Source organism: Vicia villosa, linkage group LG3, assembly GCF_029867415.1.
Source record: "Vicia villosa cultivar HV-30 ecotype Madison, WI linkage group LG3, Vvil1.0, whole genome shotgun sequence".
Lineage (NCBI taxonomy): Eukaryota > Viridiplantae > Streptophyta > Magnoliopsida > Fabales > Fabaceae > Vicia > Vicia villosa.
Genome location: NC_081182.1, coordinates 92,451,881 through 92,457,505, shown reverse-complemented (window position 1 = coordinate 92,457,505; position 5,625 = coordinate 92,451,881). Strand labels below are relative to the sequence as shown.

Here is a 5,625-nt window from a genome sequence, read left to right as displayed (position 1 = left end):
TGAATATAAGCTCATAAAATGCCCATAAGCTAATTCATATTTATTTTATGATTCTATTGTATTTATTTTTGAATTTTATTATTTAAATTCAAATTAAATCAAAAGAAAATCATGATTTAATAGAAAAGGATTGCATGATCAAGTTTCCAAATATTTTGATTCATTCCAATCAATCAAAAAGGGCCTAAAAGCGTGAAGGATCAAGCATGATAATAGAATGGGAACAAAAAAGGAAAGTTTTCATAAAATCAAATTTCTTTTTAATCAAGGCATGATTTCTTTCCAATTCTTGGAACCCTAATTCACTCACCTATATATCATCACTTCATTCAGCATCAAAGGGGACGAAAAACCCTAGCCTCCAACCTTGTTCAAGCTTCCAAAATCTAAATAATTAGGGCATAATAGAAAATAACTTGGCAGCGCATTTGAGCCATTTATAATCGGTCTACCAGCTTCCTGAGGTTTCCAAGAGTCCATCCATGGTGTTTAGCAAGACCAACCACGCCTGGAACTCGCCCCTTCGTCTTCACCGGTGGTAAGTATCTTCAAGATTCAAAACCATTAATTCACGTATCATTGATGTGTCTTGTGTGTATGGTTAGGTTAAGGAGGTTCATCAAAACGGGTTTTGCCCATTACATGTGAGTTTCCACGTGAGAACCATGGTACACCATTGTTAGGGCACCGAGGTCGTGAAGCTCCAAACTCATAGCTACAGGTCATTTCAGACGAAACTAACCTCACCATCGAACTCGCAGCCACTCATTTAGTGGATCTGGGCATTTCTTTTTGTTTGTTTGTTGTTCTTTCGCAGGTGTTGAAGAATTCCCTATCGGAGAAGAAGGCTTTGACCGCCGTGAATGGTGCACTACTAGAAATTTGGCCTACGGCCACGCTAAAGTTGTCCACAGCTCAGAAACTATGGCCATATATATGATTTGGCCAGAGTTTTCAAAGCGTAGAATTATGTTATAAAATATTGAATCCGGATAATAAAATTGTGGCCTTTACTTCAATTGTCACGGTTAGACAACTGTAGATATTTTTAGCCGCGAAAGAAAACCGCGGCCTTATAATTTTCACTTCAAAGTGTGGCCCAATCCTAAAAAAATATATCCCTCCAAAATTTCCTTTTTTTTTTTAGTTTCCCTCTCATAATTATTTTCTTTTATAATTTTTTTAAATTTAAAAAATAAAAAAATTGAAAAGATAAATACACAAACCCTAAAATCAATCAAGCTGTCTCTACTTTTTCTTTCCCAAACACAGCCGCTCCTTCTCCTTTCGTCACTCACCTCCCTTTCGTCACTCACCTCCATCATTGGATTTCAAGTGCTACTGTTGCGGCTTAACGGAGGAGTGTACAAAGCCGTACATTGATCGTGTTCGTGAGTGTTACCATGGCCGCTGGATTTGCGGTTTATGTGTTGAGGCGGTGAAATAAGAAAGGTTCAAATCACAGAGATATCAGCACTGATGAAGCGATGAAGAAGCACATGAATCTCAGAGCTTTAACTTCGAGTCCTCCGAATAAACCAACTCTCGATTTGATTCTTGCTGTAAAACATATTTTCTTTAGGTCTTTGGATTCGCCGAGAAAAGAAGGTTTGAGTTTTGGTAGATCGCAGAGGTTCTTTTCTACAGTGAATGGAGGAGCAATACAGGGAGTGAAACAGGGAGAAACAAGTTAGGGTTAATAAGGTTCAGTTGTTGTAATCACGGTGTGTGTTTTCTAGCGTTGTTTGTGAGAATTTAGTTTTAGGTTAATTGGGTTGTTTTTCTATTTGTTTGTTTATTGACTTCAATCTAACATATGTTACTTCATTTTGTTTCGTTACTGGCAATGGTACTTCGTTTTCTTATTGAGTTGTTTGGTTTCTTTCACACTTAGTGAAGAGGAACTCCAAGAGCTGAGAGGGACTAATTTATATCGAGCAACTGAGTTACAGGTAATTGATATGATGGAACCAAATGTAGTTTGTTTAGTGGGTTAGTGATAGAACTAGATGTCGTTTCTCGCATTAATGTGTTTTCAATGTTATTTAGCAGTATTTTATTTGATTACTGTTCTATCTTGCAGAAGAAAAGCCTGTTGAATTTGTATGAAACAAAAGTGAAGGATTTAGCGAAGAAACTTTTAGATCTTGACGGAGATTCTGAGATGTATGTGTTGGGTAAAATTGTATGTGTAGTTTATTCGTAATTGAATCCTATTATATATATATTAATCATGTTAATTTGGTTTTGAAACCGAGAAATATAGTTTTGAAACTATAACTTACTTGTATTAGTTCACTGCTTCACTTTATATGAAAATTACTATTGCAATAAGAATTAAATGTGAATGTGCTTTATGATGTTATATACCTTCTCAATTTCCTTCAGGATAATGAATTAAAACCCATCTTTCTCTCTATGTTACCTAGTTTCCTTTTAAAGTTCTCTCCTGTGGTGTGTCCAACGGAATGGTTACAATTTAGTTTTTTTATTTAAATTTGTGAGATAAAAGTGATATTTAAATAAGAATGTTTTATTGCAGGAAGCAAGGTTACGCAATCAGATGATCTATCCAAGGGTGCGAATTTTGGTAACACGCTTTTGATTTCTATTGGGTTTCTGTTTATGCATGTATGTATGCTTGTATTGGGTTTCTGTTTGTTTCTATTTAGCCTGTTAAGTTTGGTACCTAGGTGATATAGTGTTTAATCTAGCCTGTTGTATACCTTTAGTTGTGTTCAACATTTATGCTATGAACTGCTGCCATTATAGCCCAATGTGAATTGTTGATTAGAGGTACCATTGTCTTGTATGAAGCATATAGGACAAAGTTTTCAATTTGGCCCTGTCAGTTAGAAGTATATAGTTTAAATTGTGAAGTGAAAACTTTTACTTTGTATCCCGACTAGAGATGAAGATGTAATTAGTTGTATGCATTGAAACATTTGTTTTTGAATGGCTAATTGTTAGTACTAGTTAGTATTGTTTTTAGTTGTATTCATAATTATTCATCACTCGAGGATTTGAATATGGCCTGTAGTTGTAATTCAATGACATCATGTTCCGGTGTGTAGCTGAAATACTTATTTCATGTTTCTTGTTATAAATATTTAATTAATAGATATAATTAATTCTCAGATCGATGGCTGAAATTCAGAATTCAAACCGCAGACAAGTCATATTTCTAAGATGGTGAAGATTCTAAGAGAGCAAGTTGTAAACTAGATAGAAAACAAGTGTATGTGTTTTCTCAATCTATTGTTAGATTACACACATAAACACAAAATTTTGTTAATTGATACTTGTCTTAGTAGATACTTTCCTTTTTTTAAATATAGACAACTGTCGGGCACAGTGATGGAGAAATCTAGAGGAATTGCAAAATTACTCATGGATCAACTAGACCTCGCAAACCAAGAGTATAACTGATGAAGCATTTAACGAAATGATGCACTCTGCAAGACTTCATGGTTGTGAGTATTTGTTAATAATATATGAACTTTCATTTGTGGTGAACATATTAATCTTAGTGTTTCTAAATGCCAAGATATTGTTTTGGTTACTTTTCTAAATGCAAAGATAATGTGTAGTTTATTAGTATAAAAGATTTGTTTTATAAAGTAGACCATATAAGTATGATCCTCTTACATTAATGTGTATTATTGACCATTATTCATGGAAGAAAGTTAAAATGTCCCTAGCTGTGAGTGTCCCTACTCCACCATTACCTAATTCATTGATGGTTAAGTTATGGCTTCTGGAGGAAGTAATACATGAGGTTCATGAAGTGACTGATAAATATTATGATTTTTTTCCAATACAACAATTATTATGACTTTTTCTTCATTCTTCATTTGTTCATGAGTTGTGTGTATCTTCTGATTTATTGCATATTCTGAAAAGGTCTTTGTTAAAAGCATGTTTGATTTGGGCATGTCTTGTGTTGGGAAGGAGTTTGTTAAAGATGCTTCCACCGAAACTATTTGATGATATTTTGGCATCTTGAAAGTATGGTTAGCTCTTATCTCTATCTCTAGTTAGTTTTATAAAATGATTCAAAATCAAAACAGGTGGTAACATGATTTGAAACCTTGTTTATACAAGTAGTGAGTGTTTTAATGTGTATGGTAGAAATTTCAGTCACAGTTTATGTATTGGAGGAGATAGGAAAAACAATGATATTCTTAAAATGTATTGGAATGAAGAAGAAGAGAGGTTTTAGCTCGATTGAACCGTAAGTTTAAAGCTTACCATGGTTATTACATTCATAAATATTGGCTTGCTATATTGGACTTACTCTTTTCTACTTACTATGTACCCTGTGACGTGGACGAATTGTTTCGTAGGATGACCAAAATCCTCTCTTGAAATTAATGTTGCTAGAAAATCTGTTAAAGCATTTTGATGCAACTGGGGATTTTTTTATCAAACCTTGTATCCTTAAGAAGCCAATATTTTTCACACATATTTTAAAAATGTTCTGCTCTCTTCATATCTCTGATGGAAATTCATTTTTCACGGTTGTAATTTTTGTTGCTATCTGTTAGGTGCTGGATTAGTAAGTCTAATATTATAATTTACCATGATATTGTATTTACTAATCTTGCTTTAACTAGTAATATAGGATGTTATGTGCGAAGAAAAAAGGTTTCTTGGTTTTCTTATATTACTCTATGCTAACATGTTCGATAAACAGGAGAATAGTAAAAGCAAGTTTAGAACAAGGTCATGAAACCTATGTTCTTCAACGTCCAGACATAGGTCTTGATACTGAGAAAGTGCAAATACTTCTTTCATTCAAGAAACAAGGTGCTCATCTTAGCTGCTCCTGTTACTTTTGAACTGAGTATATTATGCAACTGTTTGGATTGAATAGATTATGTAACGATGTCCTTGTGATTACAGGTTATAAACCCTCTTTGGCCATGAAGAGATCTTTGAAAAGAATCAATTTAGGGAAGGTTGTACCCACTGGCTGTTTGAGACTAAACCGCAACCATATACTATACCTTTGAACTCATTAGTCATGGTGTAAAACTATTAGTAGCTCTGTATTTGGTTTTGTCTTCACACTAGAAGTACATTTATGATACTTTCATGATCGCATAATCTAATGCTAGAATTGTATTTATAAAACATGGTTGATCCTAAATAAATGCTAGAATTGTATTTACTTTCATTTTTAATTTTATATTGATCAATATTATTTTTAATTTTATATTGATCAATATTATTGTTAATTATATATATATATATATATATATATATATATATATATATATAGATAAATGGTTTAGAATGCATAACATATAACAACGGTTTTAAATAGGTGGTCATAACCAAACCGTGGCTATATCTTGAACCAATAACATTAAATTGAAACCGTGGCTATACTGTATAGCTACGGTTTTGCAGTCATGGCAAATACAAACCGCGGCCTTAATCAAGCTACTTAAACCGTGGCCTAAAAAAGATACGGTTGTAAAAAAGGCGTGGTCTATACCAAAAAACCGAGGACTTTACTTTTGGCCACGGCCGTATACTCCACAGTTGGATTTCCGTGGCCAAACCGTGGCCTCAGCGTTACGCCACGGTTATTTTGCATATAGTCTCGGTTTTCTGGGC

The 5,625-nt window shown here is 33.7% G+C and overlaps 1 long non-coding RNA gene across 9 annotated transcripts; it reads left to right on the top strand.

Annotated features, from left to right (window-relative positions):
* The first annotated feature begins 1,690 nt into the window (after positions 1-1,690).
* On the top strand, positions 1,691-5,173 carry LOC131662163 (uncharacterized). Of its 9 annotated transcripts, XR_009301419.1 has the most exons (9): positions 1,691-1,952; positions 2,084-2,166; positions 2,543-2,590; positions 3,139-3,238; positions 3,339-3,473; positions 3,904-4,008; positions 4,132-4,234; positions 4,697-4,809; positions 4,906-5,173. It is a non-coding gene; the product is annotated as an uncharacterized LOC131662163 (long non-coding RNA). The 9 variants fall into 9 exon arrangements; XR_009301414.1 differs by lacking the exon at positions 4,132-4,234; XR_009301417.1 differs by having other exon boundaries at positions 4,141-4,809.
* The last annotated feature ends 452 nt before the right edge of the window (positions 5,174-5,625 follow it).